Source organism: Pseudopipra pipra, chromosome 7 (assembly GCF_036250125.1).
Source record: "Pseudopipra pipra isolate bDixPip1 chromosome 7, bDixPip1.hap1, whole genome shotgun sequence".
NCBI lineage: Eukaryota > Metazoa > Chordata > Aves > Passeriformes > Pipridae > Pseudopipra > Pseudopipra pipra.
The window spans coordinates 37,568,913-37,593,946 of NC_087555.1; the positions used below are offsets into that span (position 1 = coordinate 37,568,913).

A 25,034-nucleotide genomic window follows, 5' to 3' on the forward strand; every position below is an offset into this window, starting at 1 on the left:
TCTCCGCTCATCCATTCGGTAAAAACATCACAACTTTAATTGCAAAATAATCTTTTACAAGGCAGGGTTATTCTGAGTGCTCAGTTATCTCTCTCACTTCAGCTCCTCAGAGGGGACTTTCTGGAAGGATTTGCATGGCAGTCAAAGCATGCAAAAATTTATAAATACCAACACAGATGCCAACATGTCGGGAGAAATGTAGTTATAACATTTGAAAGCTGGGAAGAAATTAATGTTGATCCTGATTGGAACAGTCACTGTATTTGCACTGTCTAGTGATTTTTTTTTTTTAAAGAAAAACAACAACATAAATTCAGTTTGTAGAAAACACTCCATGTCCCAGACTCCATTTCTTGGCCCAAACGTGCCAGTGTTACACAAAGAGAAGGACAGTTTATTTAAAACAGGTCCAAGATTTAAGGCTGAGCTGACACAACTAATTTTTCCGTGCAAACATTGCCAGCTCCAAGATGGGCATCAGCTCCAAATGAGAGATCCTGGAAGCTGGGCCCTGTCTGAGAGCAGGCAGCACTTATGTTGGCTCTGGTGGGATTTTAGTCCTCTCCCCAGGACTAAGTGGTGTGGCTGCCTTGGTTGTTCCAGACTTTAAACAAGACCTGGAGCACCTGAGGCTACGGAAACTCCCGGGAGGATAAACAAAAGTCTGGCTGAGTGTGCAGGTGGAAGGAAAGGGAAGTTTTCTGTACAGCAATTCTCTCAAAAGATTTAAAATACTTCATATGTATTACTTAATTAATTTCCTAACAGAGCACTTAGTGGGTGGAAGAGAGATGAAGGGATGAAGGGATGAAGTTACAGGATTTACTCACAGAGCCCAAGGCAAACTTCTGTGAAGAGTCCCCTCCATGGTCCAGGGAAATCCAGCACCATGCCAAAACAAGCTTCTGCCCTAAAATAAGTGAAGACATTCCTATTCAGCACTTTAGATTGGATATTGGGAAGGAATTCTTGGCTCAAGGTGAGGCCCTGGCACAGGTTGCCCAGAGAAACTGTGGCTGCCCCATCCCTGGAAGTGTCCAAGGCCAGGTTGGAGCAACCTGGGATAGTGGGAGGTGTCCCTGCCCATGGCAGGAGAGTTGGACTAAATGACTTTTAAAGGTCCCTTCCAACCCAAACCATTCAAGGATTCTACAAACTTTTATTTCAGCATTTCTAAAATCTTCCACATGTCACGAGAGAACAGCTCACATTGTTGCTATGCTAAAAAAAATGTGTGTGTAGAGTAACAGAGTCACATATCTGGGAAAAGAAATGGGAATCTCAACCCCCAGTTCACACAAAGTGCTCCCCACTGGCAGTGGGAACATCCCTGTTAGTGCTGCAGCCCCAAAGACCCCTCACACACTGCTCTGCCAGGAACTCACCACCATATGGTGGGGACAGTCAGCCAGATCATCCCCCCTGAACATCAAAAGCACGATGGTTTGCCTTTTTTCATTAGTTCAGTCTCATTGTCTGCAAGAAGAGCCAAGGACAGCTGAGCCAGGGCAGTGTCAGGACACATTAGGACTCATCAGGACTGCTCAGACTAAAGCCTTCAGGACTTTGTTGAGCTGAGTTGGACGGCAAAGGTGAAAACTTAGTTTGGCTTCTAATTACTTCTTACCCATCCAGTAGAAGTCCTCTTGTTAAGTAGAAATGCCAAACACAAAAATGTAGAATTTTCTTTCCTTTATCCATTTCATCTTTTCTACCAACACAGCCCCTCTACAACCTCAACCCAGCTTTCAGAACACGTGCTAAGAGGTGACTCTGATTTATTGTATTGAAATAAAAAAGCATCACCACCTCTCTGCTTTGAGTAATAGTTTCATGGGTTTGGAAAAAAAAACCTGTGAGTTTAGGTGTAAATACTTTAAAACCATCCTGATGAGTAGATTTAGGTAACACATCCTTCTGCAGAGCAGGCTGACATAGTTTCTATTTTCTCTCTTGTGTCTGTGAGAACTGCTAAAAAGTTAAATTAAAAAAAAAAAACCATTAAATTAGAAGTCATTTAAATTAAAGTTAAATTAAAAACAAACAAACAAAAAAACAAAACTCTGACATCTTAAATAAAAAGCCATTTCTATAGTTATTCCCAGACTTCGGGCACAAGGGGCTCTGGGCAGTTTTAGTCCCTCATCCCAGAGTCAGGCCACCAAAGAGTTTGTTCAGCAGCTCAGTTTGTCCAAAAAACATGAAAACCTACAGACTCTTTCCTAAATCAAACAAGCAAATAAACCCTGAGGTTTCTGATAAATGAGTTCCAAGAGGCATTCATACAGATTATGACTTGCACGTTTTCATCAACACATAAATTGCTGTGCTTAAATGTAAAAAGCATGTGAATTAATGGACTCTATATCTTACTTTGAAGATGTGTCAAAACAGCAATGAACTTTGGGATGCAATAGCAAGGGTTTATATATTGATTTTGGAAGCCAGTCTGCACATACCTTTCTCCAAACATCACATATTTCACAAAGCAGCTGCTTAAAGCTATTTACGTTGCATTAGAGATGGACAAATGGGGCTGGACAACATGTGCCAAAGTTGAAACCATTTCAATTGATGAAAAAAATTCAGTTATTTTTCACCACACACGTTTCTTGCCTATCTCTGGTGCCAGGACTAACCCAGGGCAGTGAAATACCTGCGTGTCCCTCACGTTCGATGACCAGAAGGAAGAAGAAAGACAGAGCTCAGGCTCTGGTCCCGAGCCTGAGCTCCAGACAGTGTTTGGGTCTAGATCCATTTTTGGGTGACAGCTCTGTAAACATCTTGAGAAAACACATCTCAGGAAAAGCTCAGCCCCTCCTGGCCGCCCTGAGAAGTTTCAGTGACTTTGAAAAGGCAGCCAAACTTTCAGGATCTTGTCCATGTCACAGAAGTTCTCAACGATCCGCTGGATGAAGTCCATCCTTATGATCACACAGTGCTTCCCTTTAAAGAGCACCATCACACCCCGAAGCCACTGAACATTTTCTTGCTGCCAGATAGTCAAAGGCACAGGCTCAAACCCTAAAAAGGAATCAGAAAATCTCGCCACCCCCCCCTTTGCTTCAGTTTTCCAAATGGCTTTTTTTTTTTTTTGATAAAACTCTTTGAAGTTCAGCTTTTCCTTCAGAACTCCTCTGGTGCTCGGGGGGACGGAGGCCTGTCAGAACAGCACATCCACACATCTGACTGTCAGCTCTCGGCTCCGAGCTCAGAACAGGGTTTAACATGACCAGGAATTCCCTGCTACCCTCCACAGAAAGTTTTCATCTCCACAGTTCAAACCCATGGTGCCATATGCTCAACGACACGAATATCTTGCTCATCTTTATAATTAACTTCAACTCCCTTCCCTGCCTGGCTGTTTTTGGCTGCTCCTCTCCAGCCTGGTGGGATCTGAACTGAGCAAACCCATTTGGAAACTTCACCTTCACCAAGGTCGTTTATATGGAGGATTGAGCAGGAGAAAGGCCCACAGCACTGACCCCACTTGTTTCCCCTTGTCACTCCGAGTTTTCCCTTTCACTCACACCCCGGGTTTCATCTCCACAAGTCAGTTCATAATCCATGTCAATGGCTCTTCTCCTAAGCTATTTTTAAATCCCCAAAAGCCCCATCAGGCTGTTGTGTCCCGGGGTTTCTACTGCTGCTTTGAAACGAGGACTGAAACAAGGCAGCTCTTCCCTTCTTATCTAGGCAGTTGTTGGTATTTTTAAAGATGTTTGGGGGAGATTCATTAATTATTTATGCTCTTTTTATTTTCCCTTCCCTTTCACTCCACTGAAGCCCCACATAAATACCTCATTTATGATTTTTACTCTTTCAAAGAATCCTAAAATGGTTTGGGTTGGAAGGGATCTCAAAGCCCATCCAGTCCCAATCCCTGCCATGGGCAGGGACACCTTCCACTAGCCCAGGTTGCTCCAACCTGGCCTTGGACACTTCCAGAGATCCAGGGGCAGCCACAACTCATCTGGGAATTCCATCCCATCCCCTAACCACCCTCACAGCCAGGAATTTCTCCCCAATATCCAGCATAACCCTTCCCTCTTGTCTTCTTTTTCTCTCTCCCTCTGCTTTCCCTCAGGTCCTCTCATTCCCTGAACTTTCTCCTCTTCTCAACAGCAAAAAAAAAAAAAAAAAAAAGGAGAAGAACAGGTGAAGTAGCAGCAAAACCAAATGTTTGGAATATTTTCCCTTTAAATACCCAAATGTAAAGGCATTCTCCCCATTCAGCAAGAACAACAGGAGGAAAAGCAATTGGCAATATTCAAGAATTGTCACAATTTCCTCATTTTTAGCCATCCCTAGAAAATAAACGGGAGCTATTCAACCGTGAGCACATTTCACTGAAGTGACACTTAACAATCCAAAAATATGGCTTTTAGTTCTGCATTTCTGTCTGAGCAGGAGATGATTTTCTGGGTGGCTGCTGCAGCAGCTGCACTGGTCCACAAAAATTCATTGTTTGAGAGGAAAAAGAGGGTTAATTGTGCCGGATTGATATTTTTGGGGTGTTTTTTTTCTGTTCTGTTAAGGCAGACTTGCACATTTAAAAATGAATTTTCACAATATCAAGATCTGAATGCCACTTTCTTTCTACATCTGAGAGTGGAGATGGATTATATTGACACAGAACTGGAATGTGTTGCCTCCCAGGGCTGGGAAATGGCTCGGGAAGAGCTGGACACTGATAATTTCTGCTGACTCTGCATTCGGAGGTTCAGATCCAAATTTAATTAATCTGCTGAACACAAGCACTGGATCCAAGTTGAGCTGCTGTTCTGCCAAGGGATGAATCATTTCACCTGTTCCACATAAGGTTTCACATCATATTAAATCCTCTTTTGTTTCAGAGACTTTTGTGGGCAAAGAAGGGAAAGCCAGGGAGAATCTCAAAGCAGACACAGCATTTTGCTGGCACAGGGAAAGGTGGATTTGTGGGCTGAATCATAGAATTATTTGGATTGGAAAAGACCTTTTAGATCATTTAATTCAATTATCAGAAAAACATTCATCCATTTGAACCTTTAAAAGGGCCTGAATAACATGGTTATTCTCAAGGTCTTTTACAGATGAAAAAAAAATCTTTGTCTATAAGTTTAAAAAAAAAAAAAAACAAACACAAAAGCAAAAAACCCAAATATTTTCCTTATTTTTAAAGCTTAATTAATTGCATGTTGTAGAAACACCAATCTCAGTGCCACAAGAAGCAAGGTAGGACAGAATCTGTAGCCTGCAAGTTCCTTTTGTGCTAAAAAATATCCCCCTTTATCTCCTGAAAACATTATCTTTTAATAGCACAAGAAATCAGCCATAAAGTCGAGTTTTAACCTTGTCCCCTTACATATGATTTTTTGTTTAGTTAGATAATATTAAATATTTGATGTCATAAAATGTGTGCTTGACCTGACAGATCTTTAAATATCTCCCTTTTCTGACCAAGAGATGTATCCCAGTGTATTGGCCACATTCAAAGACAGTCTAAACAACTTCCTGGCTTCACTGTGCAATAAAACAGCTGCCAACCCACTTCTTTTTTGCTCTATTTCACAGCTCCAACTGCTTCAAAAGCATTAAATTTCCTCTTATATGTGGAATGTGGGATGTAAAGAGTAAAATATTCCGTAATATGGAGACATCTATGGGGGGGTTTTGTCCCTTATTGTTTATATACTTTGCTAAACAGAGCAATACATTGAATTTCCAGGAGGAGATGGTAGGAATGGGCATTATTTTGAGATGAGGGTATAGCTTTATGAGATATTTAAGCAAAGATGGCTGCATGGAGATTATTTCCTGGAAATATTCCACCAGGGAAATCTGGTGGTCTGACATACACGGGAGAGTCTGTGACTCCAGCTGCAGGTGATGCAGAAAATAGTCCATGTGGAGGCTGTTGGGGACAGAAATAAAAGTCTGGGAATATGGATTTTTAGATGCAATATGGAGTTCACAATTGTAATACATTCCAGGAGATAATACCAGGAATTAATGTCCTGCAAATTACTCACATTACTCCAAGAGAATCACAGAATCACTGAGGTTGGAAAAGCCTCAGTGCCCGATGCCCCCCTTGTCCCCCAGCCCAGAGCACTGAGTGCCACGGCCAGACCTTCCTGGGACACCTCCAGGGCTGGGGACTCCAAACCTCCCTGGGCAGCCCCTGCCAGTGCCTGACCACCCTTTCCAGGGAGAAATTCCTCCTGATGTCCAACCTGAGCCTCCCCTGGCACAACCTGAGGCCGTTCCCTCTCCTCCTGTCCCTTGTTCCCTGGGAACTCCTCCTGTCAGGGAGTTGCAGAGCCAGAAGGTCCCCCCTGAGCCTCCTTTTCTCCAGGCTGAGCCCCCCCAGCTCCCTCAGCCCCTCCTGCTGCTCCAGCCCCTTCCCCAGCTCCGTTCCCTTCCCTGCACACGCTCCAGCCCCTCCGTGTCCTGTCTGAGATCCCAGAACTGTCCCAGAGCTGGAGGTGCCCCAGCAGTGCCAGCACAGGGACACACCAGGGCTGGGGGTAGTTCTGGGGCCATTGACCTCTTGCCCCCCTGGGTACACCTGGGCTCATGTCCAACCTCTCTCATCAGCACCCCCAGGGCCTTTTCCAGCTTTCCAGCCCCTCTGCCCCGGGCTGGAGTTGCAGGGGGTTGTTGTGACCCGAGAGCAGGACCTTGTTGTCCCTCACACCACCGGCCTCATTCCACGGATCCAGCCTGTCCAGATCCCCCTGCAGAGCCTTCCTGCCCTCCAGCAGACCAACATTCCCACCCAACTCGGCGTCAGCCATGAATTTACTGAGGGTGCCAGTAAATCCACATCCTCAACAAGGTGGTGACTGGACACCACCCGGATGCAGCTCCATTCCCACCCCTCTGGGCCCGGCCATCAGCCAGTTCCCAATCCAGCCAAGGTGCCCCTGTCCTACGTGTGGGCTCCAGCTTTCCCGGGAGAATGCCATGGGAGATGGTGGGAAAGGCTTTGCTGAAGTCCAGGCAGACACATTCCCAGCATTTTCCTCCTCAGGACCACATGGGCCGTGGCTCAATCCGTTGTATTTCCACAAGATACCAGTAACATTTACCAATATTAATTCCATGAGACGAGAGCCTAAAATAGAGCAGTAGGTGTAAGCAAATGCCAGGTCATGGTGCTCTGTGCCACTTGCATCACACCTTGAAAGAGTGGCTGAGGCAGTGCCCGGGTCCCAGAGCCAGGAATTTCACGGAACAGCCCGAGGCCAACACTAAATTACACACTAATTTTTTTTTTCTTTTTGTTAATTACCAATGTTTCTGTATTGGGAAAGTGGGACACAGCACGTGTAATTAACTCGTTTGGGCAAGTTATAGACCTTAGCTACAAACTCCACCTCCTTTTATCTGATGTGTCCACACCCCTGAGTGCCTGCAACGCTCCGTGGGATGCGTGGGATTGCTCCCATGGCACATTCCCAACTTTACATAATGTAAACAAAACAGCTGCATTCAGCAACTCTTTGCCTCCCCTGTAAAATTGCTCGAAGACCCAGGAGTGCACCAAAAAAAAAAAAAATCAAGCTGTGGCCTATAAGGCAGAGAAAAAGAAATTAAATCCCTTTTAAAAGAAAAAACATCTCTGGGGTGAGGGCAACACCTAAGCAGAGAAAATTCCAAGAATTTTATGTTCAAAAAGAACACCAAAGTTCAACCAGCTGAACCCAAAGCTCCACAGTGCCATGGGCAGTGCTGGGAAGTCAGAACCCACAACTGGTTTACCACCAGTGGAAATAACATTAATCCCTGGCTCTCCAGCCAAGCAGGAAATTACACTTGGGATATCACTGGGGAATCTGAAAGTTTTTCAAACTGTAATTAGGTATTTGGAATCCCTGCTGCCAGCAAGGACCCTCCATGCACAGAAATGGAGATTTGCAAAGGCAGGAGTCCAGAAATCCCGGGCACAGAGCTCATTTAATATCTGCACTCGGCAGCTCCGAAGCCGGGACAGCAAAGGTAATAACGAAATTCCAGGGAGGATCCGTGATGCTGAAGGGCTGAAAATGAGGGCCTTTGCAGGGATACTCCCTGTGCAAAGCCAGGCTGGGTTTAATTAGGGAGGTGTGAAGGCACCTGAGTAGGAAACACAGTCACATCTCCTGGTTATTCCCGGAAGCACAACTGAGGGGCTTCCATTCCTTCCCTCCACTCCCAGACTAAGGAGGTAAAGTGGCTCCTTCCTCATTAAACCAGCCAGGAGCAGATGGCTTGGCACCTGGCTGGAGCTGGGTTTGGGGACCTTCTGAGTGACAGCAGGTTGATATATTTGAAGGGAAAGGCCTTTGGGGGGATGCAGGAGGACACAAAGGATTTCGTGCAGCAGTTGGAGATGGTTTGGTGGGACAGACACGTCGTCTCCTGCAAACAGGAGTTGACTTGCTCTGCTGAATCCCTCAAATCCAGTGTGTGCCCGCTCCTGCTGCTCCAATCTTCACAGAAACATTGCTAGGAACTATGAGGAATCTACAAACAACAAGAGGAAATGTCCACACTGCTCCCTTATCCCACAGAATGGATCCCCTGGTACAGCTTCCATGTTTTCATGTCACCCCTTTGGCACCCTTAACATTTGTCTTTGGCACCTCAGATATTTCTGACTGCTTTCTCAGCCTCTAGTGCTGGAAGAATCTTACCTAAAAAGTGGAGAGAAATTCATTTTTTCTTTCCTTTTTTAACTTCCCATAGTCTTGGCAGCAAACTGTGTCATGATGATGTTGGCAACAACATATTTGTGGCAGAAGGAAGAAAGAGAATCATAAAATATATGAAAGAAAAAGTTGACATTTTAATGAAATAGCTTGTAACTTCTTGGAAAAAAGGTTATTAAAATGCACTCAGTTTATGGCTGTTTGTACAAATAGGAGGAGGAGAAGAGTTGCTCCTCAAGCCTTTAATAAAAATCACTTGTTAACGAATAATAATAGCAGTTAGAAACGATTTTCTAAATCCATTGCTGGAGAGAATTTTAGATTTGGGACATTCTGGGCTTTTCTGAGAACTTGGAGACTGCTGGCACATGCCTGAGGTTCTGGGAGAGCAGCATGACTTGTTCCTCAGAATGATGGAGCATCCAGTGTTCCTTTCCAACGGTTACCAAAGCTGGCACTGACTTCTCACGCAGCTACAAATGAATTAGTTTGTCTTAAATGCTTCTCTGCCAGATTATGGAATGAGAGAATATCCCACACAGAGTCCAGCTCCAACAGTGGCCAACATTCCCAGGCCCTGCCTTTGAAGAAGAAGGATGGTTGCAGCTCTGCAGACCCTCAAGCCCAGGGACTCCTCCTGTTTTTCTTCCTGCCATTGCATTCAACCTCTGGAGTCACACATCTCATTTTAATATGTCAGAAATCCAAGGAAAAGCCTCTTCCTGCAAAGCACAGCAAAGCCAGTGGCCAGCAGCCACTCCTGGGTGTTCCCCACAGAACAAGGGAGAACACAAGAATAAGAGGGAGAACATTCCCAGCCAGCCACGGATTTTTCAGGGATGAAAAGAAAGAGTTTAGGACCATAGGAGCTTTTCTCCTGTCTTTTTCCCCCCAGACTGGGCTGCATATAAAAATAAAGGGGAAAGAATGATGGAATACATTGGACAGTCACTAATGATCAAAGCAGGACCTCAAGACTCTCCTGTTTGATAAAGTGATTTCCAGCCTCAAACAAACCTGCCTGGTTTGGTGCCCCCTGTCTCACCTTTTCAAAATGTAAATTCAAATTACAGGTAAATCTTAGGGAAATTACACTTCCCCTTGGTTTCAGCTGCAGCTGGAGCAAGGGCATTGCATTCCTGGAAGGATTCTGACATTTTGATTTAGTTCCAAAGCAAATGAAGTCCCCTCTGTGTTTAACCAGACTCCATGATGGAAAAAAGAACCTTCTTTTTAGGAAGAGCTGAGACATTTCTTACACAAATGGAAGAGTTATTTCATGAGACAACAGCAGGCACTAGTGTGAAAAAAATTGTAGAAATACAGTTAACCCCCAGGAAGAGGAATAGGATGGGAATCATGGTCGTTGCATTTTTGGAAGGATTATGGTCATTCCAAAATCTATCCTGAAAGATTTCTGGGATAGGGCTTCTCCTCCAATGACTGCAATGGAACATGACAGACATATATATCCAGTACACTAGAATAATGTGTGCTTTACCCCAGAGCTCCACAGTGGACCCCCAGCCCAGGAGCACTTACGGGATCCTGTGGATCGTGTTCCTGGTTGGAGTCATAAAAGCAGAGCAGAAATAGAGCGTTAAAAAGCACAAGACAGCTCTGATCAATTATTGGCCCTGCAGAACAGGGACTGCTTTGGCAGATCATCTGACACTCTCAGCCTGGAAAAAAGCCTTGGTAACCAAATAAATTTTCTTTTATTGGCAGCTACTGATAAAGATTCCCAACACTGGCCTGGATTGAAATGCATATGGACAATTAAAACTCGGGGTCACCACCACAGTGTGATGGTGCCAGTTTGGGAAGCCTTATGTTATTTTATTTTATTTATGTTCTGTTCAAGAACTTTGTTGTTAATTACCGTAAAAACTTCAGTTAATAATCAATCCCTGCCACAATTACAGTATCAGTTAGATTGTCTAATTAAGAAGTGGTGAGTGACTGGAATTCCAACACAGTGATCCAGGCCCAGGCTGCAATCCTAAACAAACAGGAGTGGGAAGCTGCTGAACAAAAGATTATCTAAGCTTTAATATCGACTGGCAAAACTCTTTCTCTCTGGATCATCAGCTTCCAGCCCTGTTATTACAATACAAATGCCCAATTTCTGCTAACTCCCAAGGCTAATTCCTTCCAATCATTATTTTGTATACATTGTGTTAAGGCTTTTCACTTGTTTAAATTTGCATAATTACAGCAATTGTCTTCTAAGCTTTGCTCTACTGAAATCACTCTAATTTGGGATTTAGCCCATTTTGAAAGAGCAGGAAACTTCTGGAGAGCAACATATCTGGAACTGGCATTGCCTGGATCTTCTGTAATTCATCCCAGGGAATCTGCCTGGCTTGCCTTTCACTTTTAAACGGAGATAGGGAATTTTTTCCCTCTAAAAAAAAAAAAACCCAACCCCAAACCAAACTTAATAACTCCTTTGTGTGTCACTTTGTATGTTCTTGTTGGTGGATCTTCACAAGAATGATTATGTTGTGCATATTTGTGTTGAGGAGTAAAAGAAGTTGTTGCCCTTAAAGCATCTAAACCACCTACAAACATATTCCCCTCTTAGCTGCTCCTTTAATTGCCTTTTAATTACCTTCCTCACTATTAGGCAGTTCCTCTGAAGGTGCATTGATTTTTTCAATGTATTTTTTTCCCCTCCCACAACGGTCCTCAGTGTTAGGACTATTCTGGACTGGCTTTTTCACACGCTGGTTGGATCAGATGAGGAACTGCAGTCCTCAGAAATAACTGAACAATTATTCTTCCTCCTGCCAACGAGTTTTATTGTCACCAAGTGTTTCTGGAAGGAGGGACCTGGCTGTGGCACCATCAACCAACTTGTTTTTCCTGGGATTTTTATTAATCCTGAGGTTGTTTTATCACCAGAGCCACGTATTCTCCCATTGCTGGGGAACTGATGTCCTGTATTTTGGCCATTTCTTTCTACTATTATTTTATTTCTATTATTCTACTATTATTGCTGTTATTGGACTTCCTGATCCTTGTGGGTCCCTTCCATCTCAGGATGCTCTGTGATTCATGGATTCTGTCCCCTGAGCTTTCAGACTTGTGCTATCCATGTAAAATCACTCCCAGGGGAGTGATCTCTCCTAAATCAGGGAGTGATCTCTCCCTGGGTTTGATCTCTTTGTCACACACATTTCACATCCTTAACGATTCCCACCCTGAGCTTCATCTGACTTTCCTCCAGAATAAGATTTCCGTGGCTTCATCCCTCCAGGATGGTTTCTGCTGAACCTTGTCCATATCTCCTGGCTTCCTTTCCCTCTCCCCTCTTATCTGCCTAATTATTAGTGCTGGGAGAGCAGAGCTCATCTCTGCTGTAGGTTATCTATGTTTCAAAAGCTTCTCATCCCAATACCTACAGCCCCTGTTCTCTGCCTTCTGCCTCTGTCTGCCCTTTGAAGCATCCCAGCTCCCTTTTATCTGCTGCCAGGACAACTTACCCCTTCCATACCTCTGCTCTGAAATATGCTCTGTACACACACACAGATGAGATAATCTGCTGCTTATTAAAAGCAGGGCTATCAAAAGGCAATCAGCAGCTCGGTAACACAAGGCAGAGTCCCTCAGGTTGGATGCAAAGGAGATATTAAGGAGTTGTTCCTCTGAGAAAAAGGATGAACTGGTGTTTGGGTTGGGATCTGTTCTTGTGTACGAGGCAAGTTAAAATAAAAACTCAAAACAGAGTCATCTATTAAGTATGAAAATCCATCTTGTTGCCTAAAAATTCAGAGCCATGTAAACAGCAAGTTCTTCATCATCACTACTAGAAATAAGCATCATCTTCCCTTCACAGGCTGTAACAAATTGGAGCATTAAATTGTGTTGTAATGGTGTCCTGACTGTTTTCTTTCCTGATTTATTCCTTTTCAAAACAAATAAATATTAAAAGCAAAGCCATCAAAAGACAATCAGCAGCTCAGTAACACAAGGCAGAGTCCCTCAAGTTTGATGCAAAGGAGATATTAATAAGTTCTTTCTCTGAGAAAAAGGTGTTTGGGTCGGGATCTGTTCTGTATACGAGGTAAATTTAAATAAAAACCCAAAACAGAGGCAATTTAAAATAAAAACCCAAACAGAGTCATAGATTAAGTATGAAAACCTATCTTGTTGCCTAAAAATTCACAACCATGTAAACAGCCATTTTCTTCATGATCACTACTAGAAATAAGTATCATTTTCCCTTCACATGCTGTAACAAATTGTTAAACTGTGTAGTGTTGGTGTCCTGACTGTGTTTTCTTTCCTAATTTCTTCTTTTTCAAAAGAAATGAAAAGTTATTATTGCCCATTTCATCACCTGTTTCTTACCAAAACATCTGCCAGATTTTTAGCTTCCCAGAAATAGGTTAAAAAAATAGTCTATATATGCACTCAAAGTTTATTTTATTTCAGGAGGAGAAGTAAAACAGGGGATTTAACTCTTTGCTGTCCATATCTACAGTGAATAAATCAAAATAGTGGCTTTTCACAGCACAGATAAACCCTCCCATGTTTGCTCCATGTTCTCTCCGTGTGTCACATCACCTTCTGAACCAACTTTACAATATCTAAGTGTAGCACCCCAGATGAGCATAATTTCAGTTATCTGGGACTCAGAGGCAAAGAAAAAAAAAAAAAAGGAAAGTGAACTCTTTTTTTGCATACAAAACAGTCCTCAATAATTTTTTTTTCCCAAACAAAACATCAAATAAGTCTGTTCCTTCAGGTGCTGCAGATGAATGGAGCCTGTCACACTGCCAGGGTGGGAGGATCTGCTCCCCAAGCCTTGCACAGGCAGAACAAGGGAATTCTCCCTCTGCAGCCACCTGAAAACAGCTCTGCTGTGTTTATGTTGTACCCAGTTGGCTGATCAGAGGATCTGTCCCCTTTCTTCTATCCCTGCAGGGCCACAGGATATCAGGCTTTCAAAGCCAGGATATTTGTCATTCATCCAGCATTTTTTTGCTCCTCTCCAGCTTCAGGCACTGGCAATTTGTGTAGGTGAGGGAGGAACAAAAAAAAAAACAAAAAACACCCTCTAATGGATTTCTGCAGTGGGTTAATTTTTTTAAATGAGTGTCTTCTGAAAGTAAAGTGGCTGGGGGAGATGATAAGGACAAGGAAGTGCTCCAAGGAACATGACAGGACATGTCCCAGGCAGCCCCAGAGTCTGAGATCGTTTCCATATGAAAAAAAAATAATGAGCCAAATAATTTGTTCTTTTTGATTTTTTTCCCACTTGAATTTGCAAAAGCAAAAGTCACTGGCCCAGGTTGCCCAGAGAAGCTGTGGCTGCCCCTGGATCCCTGGAAGTGTCCAAGGCCAGGTTGGATGGGGCTTGGAGCAACCTGGGCTGGTGGAAGGTGTCCCTGCCCATGGCAGGGGGTGGCACTAAATGACTTTTAAAGGTCTCTTCCAACCCAAACTATTCAAGGATTCTATAAACTGAGTTTTATTTCACCATTTCTAAACCCTTCCATGTCCCTGCCCAGGGCAGTGGTTGGAATGGGATGAGCTTTAAGGTCCCTTCCAACCCAAACCATGATTCTGTGAACATTTTCTACTAAATACTCTCTGTCAAAAAATGACAAAAATGAGATTAAATAAAATAAAAAAAAATTAATAACTTATTTTTTTTCTCTTTTAGTTTCCTCAGCTCTAAGGCTGAACCCTAGGAATCAGCTCCATGATTCCGCCAGAAGTCTATTCCTCAGGATCAGAAAATTATTTCTGAAAGATATGTAATGATGCAAATGATCCAATTTGCAAAAGGTCTGCTCTGATACAGAACATACATCAAATATACATGAGGTACCCTGAATAGTAACTGTGCAGTTAGCAGAGCAATAAGTGTAATTATCATCTTGGATTACTTAAAACACAAATTGGCATCAAATTCCAGTAGCCAATACAAGTGCAATGACAATTTGAGTTAGACACAATACTTTTTTTGCCTTTGAATGGAAGATAAATAATTGCAAAATGCAAACTATCCTGGTATGAAATAAATTCTAATGCAAATATTATATATGGGACTCCAGCTCTTTTTGCTTTTAGACTTAGGAGAACTGTTCACTGTCCTGTTGCTTTTGGGGAAGAAGAGGAAGGGAACTAAACTCAGAATTAATTTGTATTGATTTTTTTAGACCTCTGCTTTGACATTTATTTAGTATAAAACATCTTAAAACAGTTACAATCATTTCCAGGACGAGCAATTAAATAGAATCCCAGAATGGTTTGGGTTGGAAGGGATCTTAAAGCCCATCCAGTGCCACCCCCTGCCATGGGCAGGGACACCTTCCACTAGCCCAGGTTGCTCCAAGCCCCATCCAACCTGGCCTGGAACACTTCCAGGGATCCAGGGGCAGCCACAGCTTCTCTGGGCAACCTGGGCCAGGGCCTCCCCACCCTCATAGCCAGGAATTCCTTCCCAATTTTCCATCTAAATCCTTCAGGTCCTGCAAACCTGAAAGGACAGAGGAGGCACAGCCTGGAGGCACAACTCCCACACAGTCTGGACATTCCTATTCCCAGCTCCACTCTGTTGCCCCTTTTCCTTCCACCCCACACTGCAGTGACTGAAGAGGGATAACTGTGTCCCTCCACCTCCTGGCCATGGCCCTCTTCCCACAGCCAGGGATGCTGCTGGCTCCAGCAGCTCCACCCTTTCCCCAGGGCTGTTCCCAAACCAGCTCTACATCCCTAAGACCCACTCCTGGAGCAGCCAAACCCCACGTGCTGCCCGTGGCCACCCGAGCCCCGAGGGCTGAGCTGCCTCCAGGGGCTCCTGCCCTGCCTGGCGGTGCCACGTGGGGCCCTGGGACGGGCAAAAATGCTGATAATGATCCTCATCAAGCTCCTCACTCACTTCCCAGGGCAGTACAGGTTCAGCTGTTATTAAATGAAGTTGTGTTCCTCATTTATGGGTAGATTTGGGAGTTTTGCTGGTGTGGGATGACAAACACAAGCAGCGTAGACCGAGATGAGAAGGAGGAGCTGTGCTGGGACTGTGATTGAGGGAATGCTGAGGAGAGCAGTTGCTGACACCTTCAAAATTCCAGCCCCAGAAAGGAATGCTCTGGCTGCCATCAATAATTAACAGATAATGGAAGCATGTTCAAATGGCACAATAAAGCAGGATTTGCTCTGCAACAGCCGTGTTTTCAGATTCCAAATGCAAAAGCTGTACCCTGGGGATGGCTGTTAGTGGAGAGAAATATTATGATCTGTAATTATTATTTGTTGTACACCTCCACAGTTGTAACATCTGCATGGTTTGTGCTTCCATGTGATTGCTCTGAGCTGGGGAGGAAATATTGCTGTGACAATAATTACTTGCAAATTGCACCGAGAAAACACTTTACCTTCCAAACACAAATCAAATCTAATGCCAGTGCTGGCTGTCCCAGGAACAGGGGGAGATTTGTAACCAGAACCATGAGCAGGCTGTATGAAACAAAGCTGGAGAGTTTCTGTCAGCTCAAAAAAAAAAAAAAAAGAACATGAAGAATTTCTGATCCTGGAGGAATTTCTCCCGAGTTGCACTTTAAATGATGATCCTTTGTACTGCACACTGAGGCTGGAACAGTTGCACAGATTTGAAGCCATCAGGCTGATCTCAATTTAGGAAAGTTCTGCCCCTCCCACCTCAGAGTAAAATATGAGGAATGGCAGACTGTGAAAATGGGAAGGATTTGAAATGGGAACTGCAAGTCTTGAATTTCTGAAATGAAGCAGCACAAGATGGTATGAACTGAGGCTTTTTGAAGACATGGGGAAATCACCCCTCTTTACAGAGCTGCAACTTTAATATATTAACCTTTGGAATGATGGACACTTTGGGTTGTTGGCTTTAACCTGCTCACAGGTCACTCAGGAATCCCAGGTACAGCACACTGGGAATGTGCACAGAGATGTTCCAAAATCCCAGATACCTCAAACTAGACCCACTCAAGTAACTAAATGTCCCACCCACACAAAGTTTATGTTCAGGATCCACAGCAACTTCAACCAAGACATGATTTTAGGTTCAGGATCCACAGTAACTCCAACCAAGACATGACTTTAGGTTCAGGATCCACAGTAACTCCAACCAAGACAAGAGTTTTGAGAGGATTAAATCCCAGCGCCGGGCTGGGAGGTGCCAATCAGCTCAGCAGTGAACATTCCTCAAAGGGACATTTTTGTCCTAGAAAGCAAATCCCTTCTTGGCACCAAGGGCCTCAAGTTGTTTTAATTATCCCTGTTCAGTTTAGGTTTCTAACAGCAAAGCAGTAGTTCAGCCCTTACACACACAAACAGAACAATTCCGGGACGCAGGATGATTGTTTCTTTGGGATTTCTGCTGTTGTTCTTTCTCCCTGTTCCCATGTCTCAGCAGCGCTGAACCTCCGATGGGAAAAGGATGAAATTCATTAAATGCCTTGTATAAATCATGTATTGTTTTGCTCCCTGGCTGACTGTGCTAGAGAAGTTAAAAAATAAATGAGTGTACTTTGGCAGCGCCACACGTGGGTATCACCTACTTCTGAATAATATTTACATGGTCGAAGAATAGGCCATTCCTTGAACTGAAAATGGGAGTTTATTGTTGAAATAATTAATGCAGACATCCTGGAACAACGGGATGAGGGGCTAATCCTGCCATATTTGGAATTATAAAACACTAAATCACTTTGTGTAGCTGCCAAAGTAGTTTACTCAGGAGACTGAAAGAAATGCTGATTTTTTTTTCTGTCAGTTCTGTGCTTTTCATTTGAACATAGATCAGAGGTTTGAGTGCTTAATATGAGGTGATCAGCAAAGTGGTTGTTTTCTAAGGCAAAATTCAGGCAGTAGGAAAGGTTAGAAAACTTCATTGTCTCTTCTGACCTTCAAAACCTGAATAGAAAAGCACTAAATCACAGAATTTGGATTCCTTTTTTTTATGCTGCTCCTCTTCTCAACATTAACTCAAATATTATTTGGGTTCTTACTTTTTGCCAGGACTTCCCAGATGACTCTGGGAATATATGGAGAATATTCCCTGCTCTTCTGTCAGCAACTCCCAAGTTCCCACTGACCTCTGGGCCCCTGTGCAGCCCCTGTTGATGCTGACATTGCAAGTTCAGGCCTGGGGATGATTGTTGCACTTAGAAGAAATATTTTCTACCACCTATATGATGGTTTGGGTCATGATGCTCCATCCTGGAAGTGTCCAAGGCCAGATTGGATGGGGCTTGGAGCAACCTGGGACAGTGGAAGGTGTCCCTGCCCATGGCAGGGGGGGAAGGAGATGAGCTTTAAGATCCTTCCCAACCCAAACCATTCTGGGATTCTATGATTTTACAACGGGCCTGAATGGGAATAACCTATTAAATATATTTTTGGTTAAGAAAAAGAAGAAAAAAAATAGGAAATTGAAAGAAAATCTTTCATTTTGAAAGAAAATCTTTCATTTTGCAAGAAATGGAGATTTTTCTGTTTGGGCAGAAAACTCCAATTTCCAACTTGTTTTATCTTAGGGGAAAAAAACAAAACAGTTTCAGCCACCACAAAGAGACAATGTTTTGTTCTCAGTTAAGTTCTCTGCAGGCTGCTGCTCTCCCAAGTCACCCTGACACCCTCACACTTGCACTCTTCACCCAAATTCTTCCCCCTCCATCCTGTGAGGTGGGTCCCGGAATGACACGCCGGGCACAAAGCCAAAGCTCTGCAGAGGACAATGGATTGTTCTGGATGAAACATCGAACGCCACAACCGAGTGGGACCTTTTTTCATCCAGAAACATAAAATGCAAACTTCTTCTGTGTCTCTGTGTGTGTGTGTGTGTGTGTGTGTTGTGCCATCTGGCACCGGAGTCACGCACGGCACAGCTGGGGAACGCGGGGAGGGAGCCAGTTGTCACCACCTGAGCTGCCAACTGCCAGAGACACCCAGCCGCGCTCCTTCCAGCCAGCACAGGCATTTGTACACCACCAGGAAGGGAAAACCTAACGAGAAATCTCCGAGGAAAGCCTAAAACAGGAAATTAAGAGCCCCCTTTAACGACGCACGTGCGGCGAAAAGCGGGGAACGCGACACTCGGCGCATAAAACTCTTTACAAACGAACGTGTGCACGTGATGTAAAGAATAAATACGTGTCTGGTGTGGGTAATATAACGGGGACTATAAGCCAAAGTCTCACCACACAACAGTTCAGGTGTTGCAGCTGCAGTTTGCCTTAAAAAAAGTCAATTTTTTTTGGCAATTACTGTCTGGAGGGGTGCGAGGTTTCAGATTCCCCGGCGATACCTGAGCTGCTTTGTCAGGGCTCTGTCGCAACCACAGAGACGAGCACCTGTTGCCTGAGGAAACACAACCCATTTCTTCACACAAGGACATTCCACACTTATTGAAACGAGCAGCAAAGGAGAGAAAGGTAAATGAGAAATGAAAAACGAACGTGGGAGCTCGGGGCTGGTAAAAAAACTGGGAAACACCACATTATTTTTCGTGTGAATGAGGAAACTCAGACAAACACGGAAAACAATCCTTACTTCAACACCGTAAAACTCACCAAGAGGAAGAGGTAAGGAGATCTCTAAAAGATACATTTTTTTTAAGATGCTGTTTATGTTTCTGCCCATCTAAAACGATCCCCCTTGATTTATTGGCCCAGAATATATTGCTGCAGCAGCTGAAGGGATGATAATAGCCCTGGAAAAATGGGGATGCTGTTCTTTGGTGATGGATTGAAGCACCGCTGAACCAGCGGGGGGATTTATCAACGTGCCTCCGAACTTGGTAAACGAGGCTTCTGGAAGTCTGGAAACTAAACTGGAGGAGAACTGCCAGCACCTCCCACTGCTGGGAGTGTTGTTTTAATTAGGGGTGATTAATTACAGCGACAATCAGGGCTTTGCTAGGTGGAGGCAGATGGGGCTGGTCACCACAACCAGCCTGGCCCTAAACACCGTGGGATCCCAACACCACCATTCCAGTCCTTCATTTACCAATCAGTCACGGGATTTTTCTAGTTGTTTATTCTCCCAGTTTACTTGATCTCCTAAAAATATTTGGCACCTTTGCATCTCCCAATGAAAATTCCTCGATCTGCCTAGTTACTAATTTTTTGTGTCCTAAACGTTGCGTAAACAAGGAAAAGCTTCACAAAAATTAGTAAAAGAAGACTGTTATTAAAGAAAGACCATTGTCTTGCCAGTACCTGGAGTGGGAGCTGTGATTTTACCCAGAATCCCCAGAAATCTCAAACAATTATAAAGCCCTTTCCTAGAGGTCCAGAAATGACAAAACAAATGACAAAACATCATGTTTGCCAGGAGAAAAGTAAAAAACTGTGGCCATGTGACAATCCTTGAGGACTCAGAAGCCGAGGCACTTGTCAATCTGCATTTCTGGAATTTTTTTGCCCTTTCTTCTCAATTATGGAGCAAGGATTGAAACTCCAGAGCCCGTGTCTGTGCTGGTGGTGATCACTCCACTGAGCACCACGACAGAGGGAGGGACAACTCCCAGCTCCCACACTCCTGTCACAATGTGTGAATCTCAGCTTTTGTTTTTATTGACACTGGCAGACAAAAGGATAAAAATAATCATCAGAAGTGTCAGAACAAGACAACAAATAAAAGATTCCCAGAGATTTTATAATTGTGGGTCGAGCTGTCGGATGGATGTTTGAGCTGACAACAGATTAATGTTGTGTTTTGATACACAGAGACCCTTCTTGTGTTGTCAAACCTCCCAACAATGCACATTAAATTACATTAATGAAGCAACTGAGTTTCTAACTGCTCCTGTGTTAAACTTCTGTGTTCCAGGAAGACAAACTGGGGCTTTGGGGTATTTTCTGGGTGCCACCACTGAGCTGTGCAAATGACTCTGCATCAGAAGGCAGCAAAATGTTTGGACACAGGTCCCAGGTCCCAGGAGCAACAAGCAGCAATTGCACCTTCCTCAGCTGATGGGTCCTGCTGGGATGTAAGAGCAGAGCTGATCCAGCAGGTTTGGGATGCTGAAGCACAGATCTGCCCAGTCCTCCTCTTCCCTCCCTCCCCTGCAGCCTCCTGGACGTGTCCCATGAACCAGGTCAACCAGGAGAACTAAAAAGGGAAGAGTTCTCTGCCAGGTTAAAACCACAAGGGAAGGATCTGACAGGGCTGGAGCAGGGAAGGTGAAAAAGAGAGAGGAAGAGAAGGGGAAGGAAACAGGACCTTTTCTTCCTGCAGGGGCAAGCTGGAGGATTCACATTCCTTTAGCCCGGGCAGACCACGGGGCTGACCTGACCTGCTCTAACACAGCTCATCCAAGACTTGCCTGTTTCTTGCTGCTCAGGTGTCTCTGAATAGTGTTCAGTGCACAGCAAAGCACATCATCTGATGGGGAAAAATTCAAGTGACCCATCTTCACCCACGCCCTTGCCACGGGCAAGGACACCCCGGGTGTCCCTACCCACAGCAGGGGGTGGAACAAGATGATCTTTAAGGTCCCTTCTGACTCAAATCAGCCTGTTGTTCTGGGATTCTGGGATTCTGGGATTCTGGGATGTGTATCTCAGCTTAGGAGACAGACAAACACATTTCATCTCCTCAAAAGGAGCAATCTTTGCAGTACCAGTAGTTTTCTAAGCAATGACAAATGGATTAGCAGAATGAAGAGCAGAAAGCCCCAAGATGGGTTTTCTGGGATGGAAAGGAGAACAGGAGAATCAGCAGAAATCAAACCAAAATTTGATATTCAGATAACTGAAACAGAGCAACCGAGTGACGCCGTAAAAACTCGGGAAGGCAGCGCAGAGGAGCTCTGTCTGTCAGACCCAAGTGGGATGGCAAACAACCTGCTCCGCGATTTTTTTTTTTTGCTCCCCAAATGTTTGTTCTCCCATTAGCACAGGGAAAAAAAAAAAAAGCATTCCAGCTTGGCACAAAGTGTTCTGTCGGGTCACATCGTGCCGCTCGGGAACACGTCGGATGGGACGTGACAGGACAAGTGCCGGGACATAACACGACCCAACAACGCCGGCACTCCGGGGATCCGGCTCCGCTTCCCTGCCCACCCAGGATGTCACTCCGGGTAGGGAACAGCTCACCTGGAGCTCAAAGTGCTGTTGACTAGAAAGTGCTGGGAGCTTGGTCGGTGTCAGAACGCCCAGTTCACTTCCAGCACCTAAAGATCCCCAGGGAGAAGGGCAAACTCGGGCTGTTGACCCCAAAAAAATAAAAACCTATTTGCAGGCTTAAACTGCTCCAGAGCTACTCCAAGATTTTCCTAGGCACTGATAGCAATCTTTTGCTTCTATTTTAGAATGAAAATAAAGATGGATTAATTTGAAAGGAAAAGCAGGCACCATTTCCATATTACCTGATATTCAGGAAATGGCTGTTTTTACTGCAGGGAGCTGAGAGAGCCCGAGGACGAATAAACAAATAGGCACAAGGAAAGAGAGGAGATTAAACACTGTATAAACATACAAATTATTTAAAGGAGGCGCCATGGGAGAGCTCTGCCTGGGAGTTTGGGTGCACAATTAGCCCAGATGACTGGCACCCCAATCCCTGCACCGGGGTTACCCAGGGCGGGCACGAGGATCCTCCCTGCTCCCAATTTTCCAAATCCACCCCGCAGCATCTCAGAGGCATCTGCACTCCCCTTCTGTGCCAAAATGCCTTGGCATTCCCCTGCAAGTCAATGGCAAGAAAAGGCTGGAAGAGAGAGATGAGGGGGTGGGAGGAACCTGAGGTGAAGTGTAGGAGATGAAAGAAAAAATGGGATTGAAGCACGGCTCAGATAGGAAAAAGTCCAGGAAAGAAACAAAGGAGGCTTTCCAGGTGTCTTATGAGGCTTCTCCCACTGGCAGAAATCTCTCTGCTGGCTTCTCCCTGGAGGTTTTTTTGTTGGTTCATTTTAAGGTTCAGGATTTTTAAGATTTTTGTGTTCTTTTTGGCCAGAGCTCACGGGACAGAAGGCAGCAGGAAGGAAGACAGTGTTTTTTAAGCTGTCCACAAAGAAAAGGGGGATCTGTGGGCTCAGCTCCATGGGTGATGGGAATAGAGGTGGCCTAAGCCACTCCCTGTACCTGGCACTTATAGAATCATGGAATATCCTGACTGGAAAGGACCCACAGGGATCATCAAAGTCCAATTCCATCACTTTCCTCCTTTGCCCCTAACAAATCCCAGGCTTTTTATCTTCAAAACTAAGGCTGGCTCCCTGATGCTATTTAGGTTCCTTACAGGCCATGTTATCTGCAAAGTAACAAAAGTGTTTGGTTCTTTAAATGTGTTCTAGCACTGAAAAATGTTGCATTTCTGAATGCACTGAACTAACTTTTAGATTTCGTGCCTAGAAGTGAAAAGTCTTTGCCATCTGGAGGTCAAGTGTTAACAAACATGTTCATACTTTGCAACAGCCTTGCATGAGAATTAAGAAGTTAGGCCTTGATACACATGAGAGTAAAGCATCTAAGATTTTTTAAGGATATGCCCTAATTTCTTTGGAATGTGAATTTTCAGAGTCTACTCAGGCAGAACTTTAACTGTAGATTCATGGAATCACAGAATGATTTGGCTGAGAAGGCCCTTAAAGATCATCCAGTGCCACCCTCTGCCATGGGCAGGGACACCTTCCACCAGCCCAGGTTGCTCCAAGCCCCGTCCAACCTGGCCTGGGACACTTCCAGGGATCCAGGGGCAGCCACAGCTTCTCTGCCCAACCTGTACCAGGGCCTCCCCACCCTCACAGCCAGCAATTCCTTCCCAATATCCCATCTACACCTTCCCTCTGTCAATGGGAAGCCATTCCCCCTTGTCCTGCCACTCCAAGACCTCCATATGTCACAGAGAACAAAACATTACAGCAATTTCAGTGGAAAAACAGGAGCTATTTACTGCTGAATAAGGCAATTAATTGAAGTAAACGCATTAAGTGAATAGATTAAACTCAGTTCTCCAGATTTTTGTACAATTTCAGATTGAGAACGCTAAAAGCCTCGAGCAAACTCAAAATAATTGTGGGAAATCTCCCACACTTCCCCTTCCCTGACAACCCAGGAGCCGAGTTGAGAAGTGGTGCGATTTCGCCGAGCGACTTTTCCCAAGTGCCCAAGTTCCAGAGCATATGTTCCAAAGCTGGCACCTCCCAGGCACTCCAGGCTGTGCCTTTCCCCTGCTGCACTGCGGCAGAGCCCACGGAGGCTCCGTGCCCTCCGTGCCAGGGCTCCCAAGGGGTTAAAGCCACGCGGCTCCACTTGTCAGGATATTTTTGCCTCCTCGTCTGGCGAAGTTGTTTGTTGTGGCTCGTTGTCGGTGCTGCAGGGGATCAGTCACTCTGAAGGAGAGGATGGCCAAGCAGTCCCACAGTCAGACAGTGACTGGCACTGCCAGTAAATCATTTTGTCAAGGATTCGTTTCGCAGCGACGCAGAGGGAATTGTGTGCTTGTTTGGAATGAACTGGAGCGTTTGGTGTTGATCGGCTGCTGGGCCCACAATAAATGATCAATTAGGGCTTGTTAATACCATTCAATAGGGGTTTGGACATGACTTGCTTCACTCTGGGTAGTTCCTTAGTCCAGCAGATCCTCTCACAGTTTTATGTGGAGCACTGGTATCATTTCTGCCCTGTGTTATTTTTGGTGCAAAGCAGGGAAGTAAAATGGTTTTCCACGTACTGAGCCAGGCTGAGAGAATTGGGATTGTTCAGCCTGGAGAAGAGAAGGTTTCAGGGAGACCTGAGAGCCCCTTCCAGGGCCCAAAGGGGCTCCAGGAGAGCTGGAGAGGGACTTGGGACAAGGGATGGAGGGACAGGACACGGGGAATGGCTTCCCACTGCCAATGGGCAGGGTTAGATGGGATAGTGGGAAGGAATTGCTGACTGGGAGGGTGGGGAGGCCCTGGCACAGGTTGGGTAGAGAAGCTGTGGCTGCCCCTGGATCCCTGGAAGTGTCCAAGGCCGGGTTGGACGGGGCTTGGAGCAACCTGAGCTAGTGGAAGGTCTCCCTGTCTCCCTGGAATGAGATGATCCTTAAGGACCCTTCCAATGTAAACCATTCCATGACTCCACAACAACTGCCTTCCTTCAGGCCAAGCCTGAGTCTCCTGTCACTCAGTGCACCAGTGTGAGCCATTCATGAGAACAGCAGAGTGGAGTTGCACTGGTTGTGGTTCTGTGATCCTGGCCAGGTCTTGCCCAAAACACCCAGGGGTAACAGGATTTTAAAGCTGTTACAGACTGTTGGGAGCTTTGAATGCCAGTCTGTTAGAGAAGGTAATTTTTTGGTGCAAGAGAAAGCTGCTCAGAGGCTGCACTTTGAAACTGTCACAGACATCCCTGTCCAACCAAAGGTGTCAAAGCA

The 25,034-nt window shown here is 44.9% G+C and overlaps 1 long non-coding RNA gene across 1 annotated transcript in view; it reads right to left on the reverse strand.

The window, feature by feature from the left end:
* Positions 1–757: 757 nt before the first annotated feature.
* Positions 758–25,034, reverse strand: part of LOC135417468 (uncharacterized) — a 146,245-nt gene continuing 121,968 nt past the window's right edge. The window contains exon 5 of the long non-coding RNA XR_010432053.1: positions 758–910. This is a non-coding gene — a long non-coding RNA (uncharacterized LOC135417468). The remainder of the gene's footprint in view (positions 911–25,034) is intronic.